The sequence below is a fragment of the Eumetopias jubatus genome, unplaced genomic scaffold (genome assembly GCF_037043125.1).
Source record: "Eumetopias jubatus isolate StellerSeaLion01/CBP00866 unplaced genomic scaffold, mEumJub1_p1.0 scaffold_8, whole genome shotgun sequence".
In the NCBI taxonomy this organism is placed as follows: Eukaryota; Metazoa; Chordata; class Mammalia; order Carnivora; family Otariidae; genus Eumetopias; species Eumetopias jubatus.
The window spans coordinates 52,285,707-52,310,561 of NW_028274814.1; the positions used below are offsets into that span (position 1 = coordinate 52,285,707).

Sequence of the window (24,855 nt, forward strand, 5' to 3'; positions counted from 1 at the left end):
CTTCAAAATTCTTTTGGTTCTTTTTTATAATTACTATCTCTGTTAAACTTCTCATTTTGTTTGTGTATTGTTTTCCTGATTTCATTGAATTGTCCTTTCAGTGTTTTGTTGTTTGTAGTTCCCTGAGCTTCCTTAAAATAACTATTTTGAATTCTTTTATCAGGAAAATTGAAAACATCCATGGGAAGAGAGAGGGTGTCAGTTAATGGAAAACTGTCTTCCTTTGTTGGTGTCATTTTTCTTTGATTTTTTTAGGTTCCTCAAAGTTCTGTGCTGCTGTCTTTGCATTTTGAAGAAACTGTCATCTTCTCCAGTCCTTATCGACTGGCTTCAGGAGAGAAAAACTTCCTTCAGTCCCTTAAAGATTCTGAGGCTTTCTCAGATCTTTTCTATGGATATCCCTGCTGCATACTTCTTATTCCTTTCTCTGGGGGAATTCATAAGATTGTATACCTTCTGTGTATCCTGCAAGTCAGGTCAAATGCTGATAACCTCCCTTTGCTTTCCCTAGGGCAGTACTGAATGTTCAAGCTTATATAGTTTCTCCCAATTCTGCAGAGTCAGACCGGCTTTCTGCAAGAACTCACTAACTGTCTGCAAAAGTTCATTCTCACTGCTTCAGGAGTATACACAGGAGCTGGCCCACTATGAGGAGGTGCAGGGGTAAGGTACATGGAGTGTTGGGTGCCTGTGGGCCAGTCATAAAGATCTACAGGTGAGGCATCCCCAGCAGCTCCTGAATGGGCTTCCTAATATAGTCTGCAAAGCTGTTAGTAGGATCTGCAGCCCTTTGATACATTCCACCCTGAGCCCTAACAGCTGTTTTCCCCATTATGTAATTCACTACTTAGTATTGTGGATGGGGCCAAAAAGAAGTTGGTCTCTTTGGTGGCATCCCACATACTGGAGAAGCTGGACACTCACTCACATACTCTCACTTTCCCCCACAGGAGAAATCCTGGGCCAAGGAGCTCTCTTTTGGCACTGAGCTATGCCTTGGGGGCGGGGGGGGGCAACACAGGTAAAATGAAACTGTACCTGTTACCCTCTCCACTGTGTTCAATCTCTGATTTTTTTTTTTTTTTTTTTTTGCTCCAATGATGTGTTGGAACTTTTCTACTGGACTCCCAGGCTTCCACAAGGGCACTACTGTCCATGAGTGATTGTCAGTGCCAAAACTGGTGTTCTTCGCAGGAGGGAAAGGGACGAATGGAAAAAAATAAAAAAAACAAAAAACCTCTTATTCCACTATAATGATAACATCACTCTTCAGTAGCACAAGGGTTATTCACCCACCAACATTCTGCCCTGGTTGCAGCCTATAATCATTTCTTAATGGTCACTTTATGGTTGAACATTTTTAATAACAAGTAGCATAATGTGTTACAATATTCTTACAGTGTACTTAAGTCTGAAACATAACTTTTCCCCTTAATTAAATGTACTTCGTCTATGATGATTTGGGTTCTTTTGCTTAATATATATATGGTATATAAAGTATATAGTATATAATACGTACAGGCAGGCACTTTTTCCTCTCTCTCACCAGCCTCTCAGCTGTCCCTTCCCCTTGCTATTTACATACCTCTCTAGAGCCTCATCATCACCTTCTATTTCTTTATTCCTCTGGGACTAGAAATAAGCTGAGCAAATTAGTTCTAAAATTTTAATAAAGAGATTTTAAGTAAAAGCCTAAGTATTGTACCTGTGATTTGAGTAGATGAACTATCATTTATACCCTTTTAATAATTTATTTATGCCTCCTTCACTCCATGATTTAGTCCCAGCTATGAAGGGCTACTTTATACCATCCCTAGTGCCCAGCACTGTACTTAGTACAGATAGGTAGGTAGGTAGGTAGGTAGGTATATAGATAGAGCTGATAAACATTTTGAGTAAATGAATTTTCAAATTCTTGACCAAATTTAAGACAGCATCAGTACAATCACACAAAGGCTTAAGATGCTTAGATTTTAAGACTAACTCTGCATGAACTAGTTGTATGACGTCAGACAAATCATTTGACCTGTCTTCATTTTACTTTCTTCATTAGTAAAATAAGACAGCTAGACCACACGATCTTTACATATCTCATATATTATACATTTTAAGATTATCATCTATTCTGATTACTAATCAGCTCTGTTTTCTTAAATAATTAAGGTTATAAAATAAGTCACCTCCAGAGAGGCGTTCTGATTGAATACTGATCGGCTGGCAAATACTGTAGGTCCACTTTGAGTGGAAAGGAGAGCCATAAAGGTGGTGGCAAGAAGCAAAAGGTTCAATTTTAAAGTTTCCCATACTGGCCCAATCCCAGCATTTTACCTATAAATCACAGGCTCTCCAGCCAGATAGAACGTAAATGTTAAACTTCATAAAGGTAGAGGTATGGGGACAGTGACAGGTCTTGGTCAGCTGGAGGACAATCTTGTAACACCTATGGTACAAAATATGGAAGAATGACAGGAGAGGAAGAAATAGAATGATATTGCAGATAAACTGTCTACCTTTCAATTTCACCTCCAGCACACTCTGGGAGAGAGAACAGGTGACACAGTCAGTGCACAAAGGAATCCCGCTCAGTTTTTCTATCACACTTTGTTCACATGTAGAACAGATATTGGAATCTCACTAACATCAAAAAGCATTTTAAACATTTATTCCTTGAAAATGTATTAAAACAAAAACTGAATACATACTGTCCACTTAGCATTGTGCTAAGACACAAGAAAGACAAAGATTACTCAGACATGTTTTCTACCTGCAAGTGTTTGGACTAGTTAAAGGGAAAAAAAGTGAAGAAACCATAAAATGCAACTTAATTACTACTTCAAAGTAAGTGTAAGATACCATTTGCGCACAAAGAAGGGACTAATTTTTTCCAGGAAAGTAACCTTTAAGCCAAATTTAAAATAATATAGATAAAATGATGAGGTTGACTGAGAGCAAACTCCAGGCCAAGGGAACAGCTTATGTGAAGTCACAGAAGCATGAAGCTAAGTGTATTCAATTACTGTATTCAATTATAGCATTTGTGGAGTACAAGAGTCAAAGAATGAGACCTGAAAGTAAAGTAGGGAGACTAGGTCACAGAGGGCAGTCGTTGTGTGCCACTATAAAGAGGAACTGGACTTTACAACGAGCATATGGGGAACACTGAAGAATTTTAAGCAAGGTAATAATATAATTAGCAGTGAGGACAGAGAAGAGAATGCTCTGTCAGCCATTCTGTAATAGGAATCAAAGGATTTGGTGACTGATCACTTAAAGGTGGGACAGAGTGGTGGGTAAGGCAAAGAAAAGTCCAAAGATTCACAGATCATTAATATTACCATTTCACTAATAGTGGCTCCATTTAGAGGAATAGGGGGGAAAAAAAAAAGAGGGGAGGTTTAGGAAAAATGTAACAAATATATTTTGGTAAATGTGAAGTCTAAGAGGCCTGTGCAACCTTCAGGTATAGTCAGAAACAAAGGATTAGAGTTTAGATTAGAGTTTTAGGACATTACTACCAGCAGGAGATAAAAAATTTGAAAAGTCACTGTTCTAATGAAAACAATGTGAAGTGCTGACGTCATCTTGGAAAACAATGAAACATGAAATGAGATGAGAGCTGAGAAAAGAATTCTGGAAAACTCAGAAACTTCTCAACTTGTGAGTGTTCAGATTATGAACAAAACCATAAACAGAGCCCCCCCTCCCCCCCCAAAAAAGCACTGGCTTTCTCTGCTACCAACACATGGAGCTACAGCTTTGGAACAACTTTAGATACATACTAAACTCCTAGGAGCAGAGCTTTTTTTTTTTTAAGATTTTTATTTATTTATTCATTATTCATGAGAGGCAGAGAGAGAGAGAAGCAGAGGGAGAAGCAGGCTCCCAAGGAGCAGGGAGCCCGATGCGGGACTCGATCCCAAGACTCCAGGATCATGACCTGAGCCGAAGGCAGACGCTTAACCAACTGAGCCACCCAGGCGCCCCAGGAGCAGAGCTTCTGAATGCACATCTAAGTGCAAGTAAGTAACGAAAGGGAGGTAGGAGAGAAACCAGGAAAGAATAGCAAGCACCATGGGAGCCCAAGGAAGAAGACATTCTTTAAAAAAAAAAAAAAAAGGCATTTCATTACAAGCATACATTCGCTCAATAAATGGACAATCTACAAAGTACTACAAATTCTAAGCAATAAAAAATTCAACAGTGAACAAATTACCATCCATGTCCTCTAAGAGCTTGCAGCAAATGCTCCAGCAAAATCAAGTAAGATAAAAACTAAACATTTGCCTTTTGGCTTGGCTTTTACAAGACTACAAATGACCTAGAGGCATGATGAGCTCAGGCACTGGACGACAGTGGGTGGACTGCTGAAGGAAGAGTGAGGAAGAGGAAACAACAGGTAGTAAGGTTGTCCCCAGGAACCGCAGCTGGGAACAAGACACAAATGAGGCAGCAGAAAGAAGACATTAAGAAAATAACTTCCAGATATGCAGAACATCACATCAAGAGAATTAAGAGACACATGGACTCTAGGAGCTTACAATATAAACAGTCTGACATAGACACATACATATAAGACAGAGAAGAATAACATTTTAAATTGATTCCATAATACATTCTAAAAGAGCCTGAGGCCTAAATTATTAAAATTACATCCAATGTTATTAATTTTGATTAATAATGATTTTCTTTCTACAGTTTGGTTTAAGTCAAGTTGAAAATTAGAAGGCAATCCTGGGGCCAAAGAAATTCAATCACCCCCCAGAGAAAGAAGGAAAATGAATGAGATACCTTGATGCAGTTGGGTGTTAAAGATATGCATGGGACCAATTACCTGGTAAAGGGAGATGCATGAAATATTTTAGTATTGGGTTTACTGGCCCCTTCAAGAGATGCTAGAGAGAAGTCACAAAGTGTTGGGGGTGGGGAGAGATGGTGGAGTAGAAGCAAATAAATATTCTAAGTACTTACTAGAAAAAATAGTGTGATTTAGGTAAGTCCTGCTGACAAGTCTGTGTCAGTTTTATCATCCCAGCTGGTTCAACATATTTCAAAATAGCACATGACATGACCTATATACATACCTGGAGAAAAAGAAAGGTCTTATCCTTGTCCAGCTAACATTGTAGAGGCAAGATGGCAAGTAGAAGGCAGCGTATGACCTAACAAAACTACCTCATACTAGTATCTAAAATTCTCATCTCTGTAGTGGCAATTTGTAAAACTTATAAAAAAGCTGGAAATCTTATGTAACTTTACTAAACATTATCAACTACATGAACTCATAAATATTTGCTTAATGAGAGGAAAACAGTCTCTTCATCTTGGGATCATCAAGGAACTGTTACCAGAAATGCACAAATTCATTTACTGCACAAGAAAAGCATGGGAACAATTCCATCTTTAACCAACACACGCTCATACTACCTTTTTCTTTAAAAAAAAAAAAAAGTCTTCAAAATAAACTTCAAAAATAACTGAGTATGCCATCAATCTTTAAAAAAATAAATAAGGTCCTCTATTAATTATTTGAGACCCATATAAGAAGGAATAACCAAAATGAGGAAATAATGAATTAAGTTTTCTTTTTTAACAAAAGTGCTTCTATGTTACGGGATCTGGCAAAACTAGAGAGATTTATATACCTTTTCCTCTTTCCTTCTCTCCCCAACCCCCAAACTTGTATACAAGCCTAGTGTTATTCAAGTTAACAGCATATAGCTATAACTCTACAGCTGGGCAGACAAGCTTGGAAAATTAGGTCACAAGCTTGCCAGAGGGACTCCCATCATCTGTCTTGCAAGTCTGTATGACTTCCTCCTCCCTGTGATTCTGTTATACACTGCCCAAAAGGCAAGATAAGGGAAAGGTTATCAGGACTTTCTATAATAGCTACAAAAATATTTAGTCCACATCACTAACAATGTGGGAAAACACAGGCAGTTTTATCCTTCTACATTCAACATAGTAATCAGTGCTTTGATAAATATTTATTGAGAACCTTCTTTGCACAGAAATTGTTTTTTTAAAGTTCAATGCCAATCATGGCCCAACCTATACACGCCAGCTTACAACTTGAAAGCAATTCTTGATCCTGTTTCCAAACAATTAAGCTCTTTGCAATGCAAATAAAGATGTTTTTTGAAATAGATCGGTATGAATCTTTCATTCTTGGTAGCTAACTAGAAACACATGAGCCAAACACATTGTGGGGATCATTTCAATGGTGTGTAATTTGAGAGGTGTGTCAGAAAGTGCTTTGCTACACTAAAGGAGTCCACATTTTTCTCTCTTGTAAGTAAAATGCAAAAGCAATGTTGCTTCATACAGCAGTCTTAAAGTTACCCACATTCCAAATTCAAGATAAGAAATATTTCCCCATCTCCAAAGATTAACACTTTACAACCAGCCTTAAGTCTCCAGCATGACTTCATTTTATGAATAATAGCTTCTTCGTTCCTAAAAGTTTCCAAGAACAAACTATGGAATAGTGTCTATAAAAATAACACGAACCATGCTTGTCTGATCTGATCTTAAATTAACCGTAACTGCTGAAAATCTTCCAAAGGGAGTACCGCTGTACTATCATTTTTCCCAAAGCTCTTCATAAATAAATCTTCCTGTAGTGGAGTTACTGTAAAATCACACATATTTGAAGTACTTATAAATCTACAATATCAGTATATGTAAAATTATAATACAAAATGTGAGTATCTTCACTGTCTTAGAAGTTAGGAGGAAGGAGGGACAGGACAGGAAGGTTATTCTTTATTTTCCACATTTTTGACCATTTACCTAGAATTTGATCTTTAAGGTTTTATGCTTCTTTTAACTTAGGCTTCTGACATTTGTAAATTCAGTAAGACTATAAATCTTATCCGTCTCAACTGCAGCATCTTCATTATTTTGTAATACACCTAGCACTTAATAGGCACTCACTTAGTATTTTTTTCGTATTTCTTTATTGACATATAAATTCCACTAACTGAAACAAAACTATTTTCTATTAAAGCTGTATATGTCCATGACTATTATATCAAGAAATTAAACTGAGTTGAATTAAACCAGTGACTCTGCTAATAGTTTAGCCAAATCCCTAATCTCGTATAACTAACTCACATACACATACAAGAAGAATTATTGGAGAAAGTTGAAATGATCAAACAAGCTCTATCACCACCACAACAAACAAAACTCACCCTCACATACGAAGGACAGTTCCATATGCATTTTATTGTATTCAGTATGCATTTGTGTACACATTCCTCTTGTACAATTTTCTTTTAAAAGAAATTTTGCCCCAATATTATCCTTCCCAATGACTGCTAGGGTTAACAGCAGTAACAAAACCTTGCTAAGAGTAATTAGAGAGGGAGGAATAAGAAGCTGAAGGATCACAGCTAGAAGTTTTTAAAAGTTCTTTCAGAAAAAAACAAAAACAACACTCTGAGCTGAATTAGTTTCTTTGACTTTTAAAAATTAAGCTATGTTCTCAAATCAATCCCTTGCAAAAATCTACAGGTTCTTGTCTTCCTTTGGAAGAGAGAAAAACTCAGCAGGCTTGGATCAGCTACCTAAGGTAAAAAGCTTTCCCCCAAATTCATGTCCGCTCTCTCAAGAATATGTAACCAGGGGGCGCCTGGGTGGCTCAGTTGGTTAGGCAACTGCCTTCGGCTTGGGTCATGATCCTGGAGTTCCGGGATCGAGTCCCACATCAAGTCCCACATCGGGCTCCCTGCTCAGCGTTGAGTCTGCTTCTCCCTCTGACCCTCTTCCCTCTCATGCTCTCTATCACTCATTCTCTCTCTAATAAATAAATTTAAAAAATTAAAAAAAAAAGAATATGTAACTAGATCAGCCTCCATATATAAGTAAGCGTTTGTTATACCTAATGTCTAAAATCCAAATAATGTCCACATTAGCCTAATAGAATTGATGTTAGCTAGAAAGATCTGGCTGTTAAATCTTGCAATATTAAGAATGCCCATGTCCTGAACCCAAAGTCTTTTGTGTTTATTTGAATAAATATTTAATATACATTTCTACCACATAATACATTGTGACAATATGTATAATCAGAGTTCCCCAGATGTAGTTCATGAACAGCACAGTGATGGTAAAAATGGTTTATAGGTTCCTGTGAAATTTTAGTGTTTCTACTTTTGTCACACCAAACTATTTCTATGATCAGATACTACCACCACTAGTTTTCCCAATAATTTACTTTATCCATTAGTCTGGAATCTTTTAGTTTGATCATATAAGTACCTTTGAAAACCACAAATATAAAACAAAATATAACTGGTAGCCATTAGGTTAAATTATCCCCTATTCTCAGGTCTTCTATTCCATAACAAAGTAATAGCTCACAAATTCATACTTTAAATATTCCATTAACTACCTGGCAGAGCAAGAAAATGGAAATAACTACTGGTAACAGATACAGGTGTAGGGCAGGAAGTCTCGGAGATAAGACTTTTATTCCTGTTTGAAGACCCTTTAGAAGGCCATGGAGTATTCCATGTAAAATTATTTTTTATATTATATGACTTCACTTGAGATATATTTGAACTCAAATTCTTAAAATTCCCTACAGTGTTAAGGGGCTCCTACAAAACAAAATGTAAAAAAAAAAAAAAAAAGAAAAAAGAAAAAGAAAGAAAGAGGGAGGGAGGGGAAAGCCAGTAGCATATATTCTAATATACAAACAAAACCATAGTGGATCTTTCCTAATTAGTACAAAAACTGGTGTTAAAATGTATTCCAGCTCAAGTTAATCACTGTTAATGTATTCAGTCTGGACAGGATTTCATTATCTTCATAATGAGACTTACTACTTCCAAAATAATTTACTTACTACCCAAATAAGATGAAGGTGATGAGGGCTTCAATTACTCCTTTGTTTCAAACCCTCTAGCAGCCTAAACTTGACCTTCACTGTCATAACCACCATGAATGCCCCTTTTATTCAGACTTCACTCGCCACGACTGAGATCTCACCAGGCAGTGAGAAAAAGTTAGAACAGTAACTGGAAAGATAGCAAAGTAACGAAAGATACATGTTTCAACTAAGTCATCTGAGGATTGAAAAAAGCTGTCAGACACCGGGGCTAGAGGATGGGGTAAAACAAGGATGAGGGGAGCAAGGTGGAAAAGGCATGTCAAGGGAAAACCCACACAGTCATTTAACTGCTTCAAAATTTTTATGACTATTTTCTTCATGAGGCCATAGAAGGTAGCAAGTCTCAAGATAGTTTTGAAAAATGTGAAATATGACCAAATGCATAGATCTTACAGTAAATGGTGCTAAAACTTTCTCTCTCAATTATTTGGATAAGAAACATAAAAAAAATTAAGATAATATGAAATGAAAAGTTGAAACTTTAAACATTTTATTCCATAATTCTACAAAGATAGCAAATCTACTAATATACAAACAATATAGAATTGATCATTACTAAATTTAAATGAGGTCATAATTTTTTATATTATTTTATTATTCTTTACATATTATTCAAGCTTGGCTATTGTGGATTAGTCATTTAAAAATAGAAGAGATGAGGGGCACCTGGGTGCCTCAGTCAGTTAAGCATCCGACTTTTTTTTTTTTTTTTAAGATTTTATTTATTTATTTGACAGAGAGAGAGAGACACAGGGAGAGCAGGAACACAAGCAGGGGGAGTGGGAGAGGGAGAAGCAGGCTTCCCAAGGAGCAGGGAGCCCGATGCGGGGCTCGATCCCAGGACCCTGGGATCATGACCTGAGCTGAAGGCAGACGCTTAACCAACTGAGCCACCCAGGCACCCCAAGCATCCAACTCTTGATTTCCACTCAGGGCATGATTTCAGGATCATGAGATCGAGCCCGGCATGGGGCTCTGCCCTTAGTGTGGAGTCGGCTTGTCCCTCTCTGTTCCCCCCCTCGCCCCCAGCTTGTGTGCTCTCTCTCTGTAAAAGAAATAAAATCTTTAAAAGAAAAATAAGAGATGAGACATTAACAAATCTGTGGATTAATGTAAATCTAGTTAAAATCTTTAGAGGGCTACTTTCCTCAAAATTAACAACACCCTCTTTAATATAAATTCTTTAGACATACATATTAATTTCACACCTTTACATGCATGAGTATGGTGTGAAAAATGCTACAAGCTTTATCTCACTGACTAGATTTTTATCACAGAAAGAATTCCATTGCTTTTAAATTATTCAGAATAAGGCTCCCCAAAAGAACTAAAGAAAAGTACTACCAATAAAATTAATGTCTTCTCTTGACTAAAATGATCCTGCGATGTATAAAAAAAAAAAACACCAGCTGTAGTATACAGTACTGAAAATGAACAGATTATACACCACAAGTTTTAATAATGAAGATAAACATACTAAAGACAATTCAACCTAAAGGTAGGGTTTCTAATCAGTATTTTTCTATATTAAAAGGTAATATTTTAAAATCCCAATATATGGTTGGTCATAAAACAGTTAAAGTTTTGAAAACATTGGAAAGGAAATTGGAAATTACACATATACATACAAACACAAACAAGCTGAGCATGCTATTGGGGGGCGGGGGAATCTATACAGAGATATAGTAATGTTCTATTTCCTTCCATTTATCAAAGTTAAATGTATCTTCTCTATCATCACAAGTATATCTTTTTTCAAATTTAAAAGTCAACATATTTAAAATCACCTTACTGTATGTTCATGTCTAAAAATACCATTAACTTCAAATGTCAAAATTATTATAGAAGATTAAGCAAATTGCATTCAATGTACTCAATGACAAATTTCACACATACTTTTCTTTATGGATTTGTTTCACTACTTGTACTTTTTTTAAAATATTTTATTTTCTAGTGAAAAATAGAACCAATTACAGTATTACAAAATATTACAAAAACTAGAATCAGCAAAAAAAATTACACAGTGTTTAATGATCACAGACTTTCTATTTCAGACACTGGAAACATTCTATTGTTGCACTAAACAAACAAATAATATGTCAAAAATACACATGTATTTCTAGAATAAGGAATAATATTCTAATGGTGATATTCTAAAAGAAATATAACATTTTAATGGTGCTAATAAAAGACTTTCTAAATAAAATGAAATTCATATCAATAGCCTTTAATAGGACTTTAAAAATATGTTTTTCCAAGTTTTTTGGTTACTGTTGTTGAAGAATAGTTGAAGAATAGTTGACATACAATATTAGTTTCAGGTGATTCAACATTTACATACATTATGAAATAATTACCACAGTAAGCCTAGTTACCACCGGTTACCATACACAGTTATTACAGTATTATTGACTCTATTTCCTAAGATGTACTTTATATCCTCATGACTTATTTCTAACTGGAAATTTATACCTCTTAATCCACTTCATCTTTTTGCCCATCCTCCCATCCCCCCTCCCCTCTGGCAACCACATTTTGTTCTCTGTATTTATCAGTCTGTTTCTGTTTTGTTTGTTCCTTTGTTTTTTTGATTCCACATTCAAGAGAAATTATACAGTGTTTGTCTTTCTCTGTCTGGTTTATATCACTTATATAATATCCTTTAGGTCTATCCACGATGTCATAAATGTCAAGATTTCATTCTTTTTTATAGCTAATATTCTATTGTGTGTGTATGTATGTATATACACACAATCATCTTTATTCATTCATCTATTGATAGACACTTAGGTTGCTTCCATATCTTGACTACTGTAAGCAATGTTGCAATGAACATATGAGTACATATATCTTTTCAAATTCAAGTTTTCATTTTCTTCAAAAAAATACCCAAAAGTGGAATTGCTGGATCATATGGTATTTTTATTTTTAATTATTTTAGGAAGCTCCATACTGTTTTCCATAGTTGGCTAAACCAATTTAAATTCCTTCCAACAGTGCTTGAGGATTCCCTTTTCTCCACATCCTTGCCAACATTTATTATTTCTTGTCTTTTTGATAATAGCCATTCTGACAGGTGTGAGGTAATATCTCACTATGCTTTTTATATGCATTTCCCTGGTGATTAGTAGTGATGTAGAGCATTGTTTCATGTGTCTGTTGGCCATCTGTATGTCTTCTTTGGAAAAATGTCGATCGAGGTCCTCTGCTCTTTATTTAATTGGATTGTTTGGGGTTTTCTGGTGTTGAGTTGTATTTTGTAAAAAAAGATTTTATTTATTTGAGAGAGAGAGAGAGAGAGAGAGAGAGAGAGAGCGCACATGCACGAGGTGGGGGGAGGAGGAGAGGGAAGGGAGAAGCAGACTCCCTGATTTGGAGCCTGATTCGGGGCTCAATCCTAGGACCCCAGGATCATGACCTGAGCCGAAGGCAGATTTTTAACTGACTGAGCCACCCAGGCACCCAGTGCTGAGTTGTACTAAGTTCTTTATATTTCTGGATATTAATCCCTTATCGAACATATCATTTGCAAATATCTTTTCCCATTCAGTAGGCTGCCTTTTCATTTTGTTGGTTTCCTCTGCTGGGCAAAAGCTTTTTAATTTGATGTAGTCCCACTTGTTTATTTTTGCTTTTGTTGCTCTTCCCTAAGGAGACAAATCCAAAAAACTGTTGCTAAGACTGATGTCCAAGAGCTTACTGCTTAGGTTCTCTTTTAGGAGTTTTATGGTTTCAGGTATATTTTTACATATGGTATAAAAAGGTGGTCCAGTTTTTCTAACACCACTTACTGAAGAGACTTTTTCCCAATTGTATATTCTTGCCCGCCTTGTTACAGATTAATTGACCATATGAGAGTGTGGGTTGATTTCCGGCCTGTCTATTCTGTTCCATTGGTCTATTTTGTGCTAATACCATACAATTCTGAGTACTACAGCTTTGCAGTACAGTTTGAAATCTGGGAATGTGATACCTTCAGCTTTGTTCTTTCTCATGGTTGCTTTGGCCATTTGGGGTCTTTTGTGGTCCCATACAAATTTTAAGATTATTTGTTCTAGTTCTGTGAAAAATACTATTGGTGTTTTGATAAGGATTGTAGTGAATCTGAAGATTGCTTTGGGTAGTATGGACATTTTAATAATATTAATCTTCCAGTCCATGAATATGGGATGTCTTCCCATTTGTTTGTGTTTTCTTTAACTTCTTTCATCAGTGCTTTGTAGTTTTCAGTATACAAGTCTTTCACCTCCTTAGTGTATTACTAAGTACTTTGTTCTTTTTGTTGCTATTGTAAATGGAACTGCTTTTCTAATTTCCTTTTCAGATAGCTTGTTGTTAGTATATGGAAATGGAATTGATTTTTGTTTGTTGATTTTGTATCCTGCAAACTTACTGAATTTGTTTATTAGTTCTAACAGTTTTTTTATGGAATCTTTAGGGTTTTCCACTGATTATATATTAGCATGTTATCTGCAAAGAGTAAGTTTTACTTCTTCCTTTCCAATTTTCTTGTCTGAATGTTGTGGCTAGACTTCCAGTACTATGTTGAATAAAAGTAGTAAAATTAGGCAACCTTGTCTTGTTCCTGATCTTAGAAGAAATGTTTTCAGTTTTTCACAGTTGAGTATGATGTTAGCTGTGGGTTTGTCATATATGGTCTTTATTAGGTTGGGGTATGCTCCCTCCTAATAAAGCGTTTATCATAAATAAATGCTGAATTTTGTCAAATGCTTTTACTGCATCTGAGTTGACCATATTAATTCATACTCTTCATTTTGTTAATGTGGTATATCACACTAATTTGCGGATATTGAAATATTTTGTATCCCCAGAATAAATCCCACTTTATCCTGGTATGGGATCCTTTCAATATTATTAAATTCAGTTTGCTAAGATTTTGAGGATTTCTGCATTTATGTTCATCAGGGATATTGGTCTGTAATTTTCTTTTTTAGTAGTGTCTTTATCAGGTTTTCATATGAGATTAATGCTGAACTTAGAGAATGTATTTGGAAACACTTCTTCCTCTTCAATTTTTTGGAACAGTTTGAGAAGGATAGGTATTAACTCTTCTTTAAATTGTTTGGTAAAATGTAACTGTGAAATAGTCTGGTTCTAGACTTTTGCCCCTCTCTTTAAATATAAACTTCCTTCTATTGATGTTCATTTTTTTCTATTTTGTCTTTCCTTTTCTTCTCCCCTTATATTCAAAACACGATTTTTCAGCTGTAGAACTCTAACCCCCAACAAGCACATAATTCATACAATGAACAAATTATTTTAGCACATTGTTAAGTATTATGTTCAGGTTCTATTCAGAAACCATTCATAGCTCTTAGAATTCTGGATTGGCTCAAACAGGACTAGATGGTGCCTTTAAATGATGTTACATTCTAATGTTGCTCTGCTACTAAATATAAGCATCATTTGAGACAGAACCTCTGATTTCACCCCAAAACACACAAGTCCTCTTTCTTAATAAAATCACTTGAGTATCACAGGACTGGAAGGGAAAAAAAAACAAAAAACACAAGAATTTATCTACTACATAAAGGACTATATTTAGAAAGTCATAGGATTAAAAGAGGAAATTCACACAATTCTTGAAACAGGTTTGAGATCTTTATCCTCTCCTACTATGATGCAATGAACACTGTATTGTATTGTTACTACAAAAATGAAAAATGATTATTCAGTTCTTTCTAATATCCCTACAGGCTCTGTGAGAATGCACAGAATTTCCCACTACTCCTGTCATGTCCACCCATCCTGCACGTCAAACATATTCATCTTTCTGCCTGGAATGCCCTAGAGTCCCACATCATACTCTTATTCTTGGCCTCAAAAATTCATCCTATAAAACCCAATGTCACACTCTTCAATAAAGATTCTTCTGATTCCTCAGCCACAGTGAGCCTCTATGTGATGAAATATAAATAAAATTCTTGTTCATTTAACCTACCCTCAACAACTGTGTCAAATAGGTACTATTATCGTTTCTACTTCCTAGGTAAGAAAACAAAGGGAGGTAAAGACTTTCTGATTTCAAAGTCTATTCCTTGCTTGTTTATTTCATATATACTCTCACTAGTTCCGTAATCTACTAAAATGGTTGCCCCATTCTCTGGGTTCCCTGAAGACAGAAGGCAGAGATCCCGTCCCATTCATCTCTGTATTCCCAGTGTCTGGCGCAGAACAGATACTCCACAAATGCTCAATAAATGATGAATGAATGAATAAATGAAATGTAATGATGTTCAACTTACTCTGGGAAGAAAATTCCTCTTCTAAACATTCTTCTGTAACGAGTATGCTAGTAAGCACTTATTTCATTCAGCAAATATTTTGTGAGTGTATATCATATACTGTGCGTAAAGGTAATTGAGTTTGGTTCCCTGCCCTCAAGGAACTTACAATTCAGTGGGAGAAAGGTATAAACAATTAGCTACTTCTACTATTATGTGTTTTATTTTTCCTAAACCCCTCAAGTTCCTCTCTTTAAAGGAACTTCATTCTTTATAATCATTTTCTAATAATTCACACCTCTGGGCCAATAAGATGCAGATCAGTCAACAGGAGAAAAAGAAAAAGGTTAAAATCATCTCCATGTATCTCAAAAACACAATTTTTGAGCCATTCTCATTTAGCTCAGTAATTTAAGTAATGTACAATTTTAAAGAAAATAATAAAATTAAGGACACCTGATAGTAACAATCCTTGCACTTTTTCTTTTATGAGAGACCTCACAGCCAACTGGAAAGTTTTGGAGTCAAAAAGATCAAAGTTCCCATCCAAACTCTGTCCCTTTCTTTCCATATGGATCACAGACAAGTCACTTTATCTTTCTGAACACATTTCTTACCTGTAATATGGAAATAAGGAGAACTGCCTTAAAGAGCTCTTGTAAGAGTTTAAAAAGATAATGTATATAACACCTGCCACACCAAAGCTGCTACTTTCACTATGTCAGACCTCACTAGATGCTTTTTGGAAGCTAATGGTTCTATCCGTAGCATAACAATATAAAAATTCTGGCCCCAATGTCAGTAACAGTGTTATTGACATATCAAAAGAAAGGTACTTAAAAAAAACCACTTCTTTCTGGCAAGAAGAGTGGCATGGGATACAATTCAAGATCATACAGTTAAGTCTCAAGTTTCTAGATGGTACATACATCATCTGCCTCTTCTCAGCATACACCTTACAAATCCCTTATTTCAGATCCTCTCTGAGAAAAAGAAAATCTTATTTATTATTTCTTATGGTTAAATCTGAAAGAACTGATAGATATCACTCTGTATTAACAATTCCACCTTCCAGGTGCCTGGGTGGCTCAGTCGGTTAAGTGTCTGCCTTTGGCTCAGGTCATGATCCCAGGGTCCTGGGATAGAGTCATACATCAGGCTCCCTGCTAAGTGGGGAGCCTGGTTCTCCCTCTCCCTCCTGCTTATGCTCTCTATCAAATAAATAAGTAAAATCTTTTTTAAAATAAAAAATAAAATCTTTTATTTAAAAAAAAAAAAACAAACACAATTCCATCTTCCACAAATGTCCAGAAACCAATCTCAACACACAGTCTATATGTATTACTACATTTTAGTTTCCAAGTCATTTCTCAACTGTTTCCCTTAAGGAATTTTGCAGAAGGTTTTTAAAAATCAAATAAAAACACTTTCTTTTCAATCCTAAGCCCAATTTATAATCTACTTGACTGAAAAATCTCATTTCCTTGGTCCTGAATCAACTGAATAAAGTGAATCTAGACACAGACTTTACACCTTTCATAAAAATGAACTCAAAATGGATCGAAGACCTAAAAGTAAAATTATAAAACTCCTAAAAAAAAAAAAAAAGGATAAAATCTAGATGGCCTTGAGTTTGGCAATGAATTTTTAAAATACAACACCAAAAGTCTATCCATGAAATTGACAAGTTGGGATTTAGTAAAATTAAAAACATTTGCTCTGAAAAGACAGTTAAGAGAATAAAAAGAAAAGCCAGACTAGAAGAAAATATCTGCAAAATACATATCTGATAAAGCGACTGTATGAAAAAGATATAAAGAATTCTTAAAACAATAAGAAAACTGACCATCCTATTAAAAAAAGGGCAAAAGTTCAGAACAGGTATCTCCCCAAGGAAATATACAAAAGACAGCAGCATATGAAAAGATGTTTAACATTAAATGTCATTAGGGAATGGCAAATTAAAGCAACAATGAGATATTACTATACCTATTAGAATGCATAAAATCCAAAAAACTGACAATATCAAAAATTGACAAGGATGAGAAGCAACAGAAGCTTGCATTAATTGCTGATGGGAATGCAAAATGGCACAGCCACTCTGGAAAACAGTTTGGCAATATCTCATAAAGCTAACAATAATCTTATCACATTATCCAGCAATCATGTTCCTAGGTATTTACCCAAAAGATGTGAAATCTTGTGTCTACACAAGAACTTGTCCATGAATATTTGTAGCAGCTTTGTTCATAGTTGCCAAAAACTGGAAGCAACAAAGATGTCCATCGATAAATAGATACACAAACTCTGATACACCCACACAATGCAAAATTATCAAGTGATAAAAAGAAATGAGCTATCTAATCACAAGAAGACATGAATGAACCTTAAATGCGTATTCATAAATGAAAGAAGCCAGTCTGAAAAAGCTGTATGATTCCAATTATATGATGTCTGGAAAAGGCAAAACTATAGGGACAATTAAAAAAAAAAAATCAGTGGTTGTGGGGGAGGGGGAGAAGAGGGGAGGGGGGATTAAGGGAGTGATAAATGAAGAACAGGGTTTTTTTTAATGTATGATACTTTGATACTATTAGTAATGGATACATGAAATGATGCATTTGTCAAAACCCAGAGAACTTTACAGGTCAAAGAGAGAAATTTAATGTATGCAAACTTTAAAAAAAAAATCATTTAAAAAAAAAAATCATTTAGAAGGTCAGAAGGATCCCAGGATGGAACAAAAATTGTAACAAAAGGATCTGATACTATTTTTTTTTTGAAGATTTATTTATTTGACAGAGAGAGACACAGCAAGAGAGGGAACACAAGCAGGGGGAGTGGGAGAGGGAGAAGCAGGCTTCCCGCCAAACAGGGAGCCCAATGCGGGGCTCGATCCCAAGACCCTGAGATCATGACTTGAGCCGAAGGCAGATGCTTAATGACTGAGCCACCCAGGCGCCCCTGACACTATTATTACTGTGTGCAACTACTTCACTAAGTGGGATAGGACAGAAAGGAATGGAATCTAAACTAAAAGCAAAAGGAACTGAAATAAGAACTGTACTCTAGTTGATAAAGTTGTTTCTCACTCTCTGTAAAGAGAATATAAGTTAACAATTTCAATACTGCTATAAGTATATAAACGGATTGACAATTACGTAAATGTATGACAGATGGTGGGAGCCAGGTTTCTTTTCATGGTTGGAATGAGTTTACAGATAAGCAAGAAGAGAAGGCCAGACGATACAAATGGTAATGGGGTAGGCAGAGTTGTAGACTCATATTATGTTATAGACTCAAAATATGAACTCATATTTTGCTTAACATGGATACATATGACTACATAGAGAAATATGTATAGATAGGTGTAAATACAGGGTTTGTATACATACATATGTTTCCTGCTCTGCAAATAAGAGGGTCTAGAGGCAATGACACCCCAGTAGCAACAAGAACCCAGCACGCAAATCTTGGCTTCTAATACTATTTCCCAAGAAGATGAAACAGATTCTTTCCAGCTAATTCTAGGACTGGGACAGGAAAAGGAAATATAAAAAATGACTCTGGAGCATCTTTTAATGCCAGGAAGTAAGGAAATGATTAAAAAAAAAAAACTCACATTGATGGAGACATGTCAAAGGGACACAAGAGCCAACTGAAAGAGCTCCCAATGGCCAAAGCTGAAACAACTTGAGCAACAAAATAAAGTAGTACTGGATTATAACCCAAAGTATATAAGGTATATCCATGAGTACAGACAAATATAAGTAAATGACTGAGTAAATACATAAATGGGGAGAAAAGAAAAATCTGCCACACAGAGTGATTCTAAATAATCTATCTAGATACCCCACCCTCAGGGAGGAGAAGTAAAACTATCCACTCCTTAAATGTGTGCTGTACACAGTGACTTCCTTCTAAAAGTACAGCATGGAGAGAAGAAGAGTAACTTTTCAGGACAGAAACCTACCAAACACTAACTCGGACAGGTAATCAAGATCATTGTCAGCGGTGATAAGTCATGTTGATAGCACATACCTTTTATATGATGTAATAAAAACAGCATTTTACTTCTGTGATCTTCCTTTCAAAAGACTAAAAGCCGTGTCTGATCATGAGAACAAAGTCACACTAACTGCAACTGAAGGGCATTCTACACAATACCTGACCAATACTCCTCACAACTGTGAAGGTCATCAAAAACAAGGTCTAACAAGCTGTCACAGCCAAAAGGACCGTAAGGACACATGACTACTAAGTGTGATGTGGTATCTAAGATAGTAGGGTCCTGAAACAGGAAAAATGACATCAGATAAAAACTGAGGAAAGCTAAATAAAGTGTGAATTTCAGTTAGTAATGATGTACCAATACTGCTTCATTAATCATCACAAATACTAATATAAGATGTAATAAGAGAGGAAGTTGGGTAACAGTGTATATAAGAAGTCACTGCACTATCTTTACACTTTTTCTGTAAATCTAAAACTGATCTAAAAAATAATATATATTTTTTTTAAATACCATCTAAGAATATATCCAGAAATCACTGAAAAGGCTGTAGTGAAGCACTGAACACCTTCCCTGCATACATTAAACTTAAAATGTTGACAACTATGTTGTTACAGAATTTTCCTTAAGAAACTATTTTCAATCACTAACAGCTGCAAACAATTTCATGCAGTAATTCCCAGCAGGGATGTACTATAGCTAAACTACTTTAACTAAAATTCCACTTTCCCCCTTACATACCATTGCAGATGTCTGAAAGTTTGTAACCTGTCATTAACTTAGGTTGTTCTGTGATGATCCAAATCTGTTTAATACAACCCACCAAAGCTAACTTAAATTTTATATAAATGAAATCAGTGCTAAAATACTCACCCAGCAAAACTTCAAGCATCTTAAGAGAAACCTTGAGAAAAACTATCATCTCTTATTGTGGATACTATATTCTCTTATACAAACCATGGTTTAAGTGAGCTCTTGCAAAATCAAAATAGGGAAATGAAAAACAGGAGAGTCAGCAGGAAAAAAAAAAGGCAGTGAGTGAACATGTATGTAGCGTAACACAAGAAAAGGAAGGGTCTAAGATTTGGGGTCAAATAAAAACTGAAAGCAAAGAGTACGAAGCCTATGTTATAGCACAGAAAAGGACTGATACCTGAAAAGTATCAGCATAAGTAAAAAATTGAAAAGAGAAAAAATTAGAAATGAAAACAAAATATTTTCGTTTGATCGGAAACAAGCAAAGTGTTCAAAATTAGACATTAGACTCCCAAGAGAACCAGAATAAACAAATGCTGACAAATCACCCCAAATACAACTTCAAGTATTCTCCCATCATCAATAAAAGGGTGAAAATTACTATTTATTGATATTCAATGACATTGGAAAGTGGGAAGAAAAAAGATTTCAAAGAGAATGTACCAAATATAGTGAACAGTGGTTATTTCAGAATAGTGGAATTAAAAGTTTTCTTGTTGGGGCACCTGGGTGGCTCAGTCATTAAGCTTCTGCCTTCCAGCAGGTCATGATCCCAAGGTCCTGGGATTGAGCCCCACGTCAGGCTCCCTGCTCAGCGGGAAGCCTGCTTCTCCCTCTCCCACTCCCCCTGCTTGTGTTCCCTCTCTCACTGTGTCTCTCTCTGTCAAATAAATAAATAAAATCTTTAAAAAAAAAAAGTTTTCTTCTTTTCATTTTTTTTTTCTGCTGTGGAGTGAATGACTTGTGGCATTTTAAAAAGTCTTAATCTATGAAGTCTGCACTAAAGGCTTTCTATAAAATGTTATTACATTTGTGATACCTTTTAGTGGCAGTTCTATAAAGTGCATTATTTTTCTAATTGTAAGTCAAAGTGTGAACTCATGACCAAAATTTTTTCACACTAGCAACTTAAGAACTATAAGAACCTGTCCAAAAAACTCCAATTCCAAACTGAAAAGCTATACTAGGTGAGAGAGGATGACATTGACTTTAATTTCAATGACCACAGGATCTACATTTACTGCACACTTTGCAAAACCCAAGTCCCTTTAGAATGGTATCCTCTCAGTAGAAATAAATTAGAAGCAAAACACAACACAGCTACTTTGCTGTTTCTGTATATATCCATGTTTGTGTATGGATACATATGTATACACACATATATCTATATGTATATGAATATAACTATATATACACATACACATACATATAAAGTCATCTGGGAATCCTAATTCTCCTATCTCCCTAAAGAATAACAAAGCCAGGGACGCCTGGGTGGCTCCGCCCTTAAGCGTCTGCCTTCGGCTCCGGTCATGATCCCAGGATCCTGGGATCGAGTCCCACTTCGGGCTCCTTGCTCGACGGGGAGCCTGCTTCTCCCTCGGCCTGCCACTCCCTCTTCTTGTACTCTCTCTGTCTCTCTCTCTCTAGCAAACAAATAAATACAATCTTAAAAAAAAAAAAACCAAAATCAAGCTGTTCATATGCATCTGAAACCAAGTTTTACCTGAACTCTTAAGACATTACCTATTCTTATATGACAAAAACTGAAACCTTCAAAAGAAAAGCAGTAATACATTTCATTAAAATATATTTTGTAAAGGAGAACTCCAATTCTTAATGCTCTACCGCCCTAGACGTCTCTGGTTTTCAAACCCTAATACCACAGGCGTCTTACCCCCAAAGAGATTCCAGCAGTACTATGGGTCTACGGGAAAATAAGGATATGAGAAACAATGCAAAGGAAGAGAACAATCCGTGCAAAGATTTTTGCATACAGATAGTCCTTGAAAGGAAAGAAGAGTGACCCCAGGAGAAGCGAGCCGGGTCTTCATACGTGGGGAAATCTACTCCAAAGGCATTAATTGACAAAGACACCAGAAAGGCCATCTGCCAAAAGTAAAATGGTGAGTAAAGTGGAACAAACTAAGAACGGAAAGTCAACAGGAATCAGGAGTGACAACTATTCAAAAACAATGAGTTACCTTAATTTGAGAGGGTATTCGATGGTGGGACCTTGCCCCAAACTACCAATCTGAAAAGACACCCCTCCATTTGAGGGTGGGGAGGGTAGCTCTCGAAACCCCAAGCCTAAAACAAGCTGTGAGAATACCGGTTCCGAGGACGCCCCACCGACCAGATAAGCGCAGGTGTATGTCCGGAAGCTCAGGTTACCAGGAAATATCACAAGGACACTGATAATCTTCTCTGCCCACCCTCCCGGAGCCCTGGGTTCGGCAGGCGACTGGGCGGCCGAAGGTCGGCACCCGCTCCGCGGCGCCCCACGACCGGGCGCACGGACGCGCTCCGGTAGCAGCGCCCCGGCACACCTGGCCCCCAACACCAGCTGAAAGCAGTCAAAGTGAATGAAAGCGGACGCGGCGCCTGGCACCGCTCCATCCAAGCACACAAAAGCGGATTTTTAAAAATCGAGGCTGAGTTCAAACAGCTGGACCCCCGGCCGGCGCCTTTCGCCCGAGGGGCTCTTACCTCGGATCCGCCCTCGGGGCCGTGGCTTTCCCCGGAGGCGCCTCGAGGCGGGACGAGGCAGGAGGCGGCCAGGAGAAAGCCCCCGACCTGGACCACGGCCTTCCAATCCTCCGCGAGCCGCAAAGCCGCCGTCTGCGCCCGGCTGGAGAGCAGCGATCTCCCGGGCGAGCACAGCGCCGGCCTCGCGCTGGGCAAGACCGCCGCGCCCGCCGCCGCCTGTGAAGTCTGGAGCCGCCCGCCGGCTCACCCGCTCGCAACCAAAGCCAGCCGCGCGCCGCGCATGCCCACTACCCCTGCTAGGAGCGAGTGAGAAGGCGCGCGCCCGCGCGCGCCCGGCTCGGTCCGAGCTGGCTCCAGTCTCCGGGTCTTGCCGGCAGCCGAACAGCAGAGTATCTGGTCGACCCCAGCGCCGGAGGTGCACTGGGCGGTGGGGCCGGGTGGGCGGGAGAGGGGCGGGAGAAGAGAGGTCAGGGTGCCGCGCTAAGTTATCGAGGCCATCAAAGTCGGGCCAAGGTTCCTAGCTGCGGACAGGTTTCGAGAAGTGCCCTAGCAGGACCGACTAGCAGCTGGGAGACGCGGGAGGGAGAACAGAGCGTGTGGAGAGGTTCGCCCCCGGGCAAGGGTTGATGCCCCTGGCCATGGGAGCGCCCAGTTACAGCACCCCGGGTCCTGGCGCACAACTCGTGCGCAGAAAGCTCGCCGCGCCCAACCACCCGCCAACCTTCGTCTTCCTTCTCGCGGCCCTGGCACCTATTTTCCCCCTTTTGTCTCTTTCCTCTTTTTTGTTTCTTTTCATGCCATCAACTGGTGGCACCCAAGGGCCTCCGTGCGGTCCTTAGCTCCAGCCAGCAAGCCCAGACCCGCTTCGCAAGCCTGCCTTAGATCCCATTCTTCACGTAGTTCTTGCCAAGCGCCTGATGTGGTTTGAAGTAGTGGAGATTCTTTCACTTAATCCCTCTCGTAACTTAACCAACCCTCGTAATGAGCAGCTCCATGAGTAGCTCACTGAACCACTAAATGAGAAGCCCTGTAGTCTTCGATTGTTGTATTTTCCTACTCTTAAAACATTCATTGGTCGTAGCTATGCCCCCTTCCTGTTCTAACTTCTTTAAAGGCAATTGACTCTCAGAAATCAACGAAGATAAGCTTGGTTAAAACAGAGTGGACCTGCTTGCTTTGTGAGACAAGCAGAAGTACATGGCAGTCAGGGGAAACCATTATGCTAAAAGTTCAAATAGATGTTAAGTCCAGTCCCCTATCTTAAGTAGAAATCCTCTGCAATATTTCCATCATACTATCATCCACTTAAACTTTTACAATGTTGGAAATCTTTATATTTATTGGTATTATGTATAATGATTATTCAATTTACCTATGTCAGGAACTAAGCAATTTTTATGTATTATTTCTAATCCTTAAAATGAGATAGGCCTTATTATCCCTATTCAACAGGGAAGTAAAGCTCAGAAGTATCATCTCTTTTGCCACAGCCAATACTGATGCCAGAATTAAAGCCCAGGTCTGCTTAAAATGTCTATAATCATTTGCTTTGTGAACATCAATTCAGCTTCCCTTAACACCACTGGTGCTGATTCTGACCCCTAGGAATTAATTAATCTCACTCTTTACAGACATTGCAGGCCTTGAAATATTTGAACCAACTACTAAGTAACTATCAGAATATCTAATATTTTTCTATTTTTCAAAATTTTTAGGTCCTTTTATTTGTCAAATGGAATGGTGAGCCATCATAACCACACTTTTTACCCTGCTTTGCATGTTCTTCAACTTTTCCTTTTCCTTCTTAAATTGTGCACTCAAAAGAGAACACAACATTCAAATACAGTGGGCTATGAACTTTGTTAAAAAATGATCAGTAGCCCTTTGAACCAAGCATACCCTGTCAGTAAGGTATCCCAAACTTGTGTTAGGTTTTTCTTTTAGCAAATGTATTACTTAGAGTTGAATAAAACATCCAAGTCTATTTTACATGGACTACAATTAAACCATAGCTTCCACCTTACATAGTCTATGTTTCTATAATTCTACATGTTTAAACCCAATTTTTGCCTTTGATCCATATTAAATTTCATCTTGTTTTAAGACATAATTTGAGATTTTGAAATCTAATTAGTCATCACTTTTAACTTATAGTCATCTGTGAAGTTAATGAACATGGCTTCTTTGTTTCCACTTAAATCTAATAAAATTATATAAAACAGGCTTAGAAAAGA

The 24,855-nt window shown here is 37.4% G+C and overlaps 1 protein-coding gene across 3 annotated transcripts in view; it reads right to left on the reverse strand.

Moving 5' to 3' along the window:
- The window catches only part of EPS8 (EGFR pathway substrate 8, signaling adaptor), a 178,039-nt gene extending 155,180 nt beyond the window's left edge, over positions 1-22,859 (reverse strand). For 2 of the 3 annotated variants that reach the window (XM_028119802.2, XM_028119799.2), the window contains exon 1: positions 22,622-22,708. The gene's annotated coding sequence lies outside the window, so the exon portion shown is untranslated. Of the gene's footprint in view, positions 1-22,621 lie in introns of all 3 variants that reach the window. The other variant, XM_028119803.2, reaches the window with a different exon arrangement.
- Between the last annotated feature and the right edge of the window lie 1,996 nt (positions 22,860-24,855).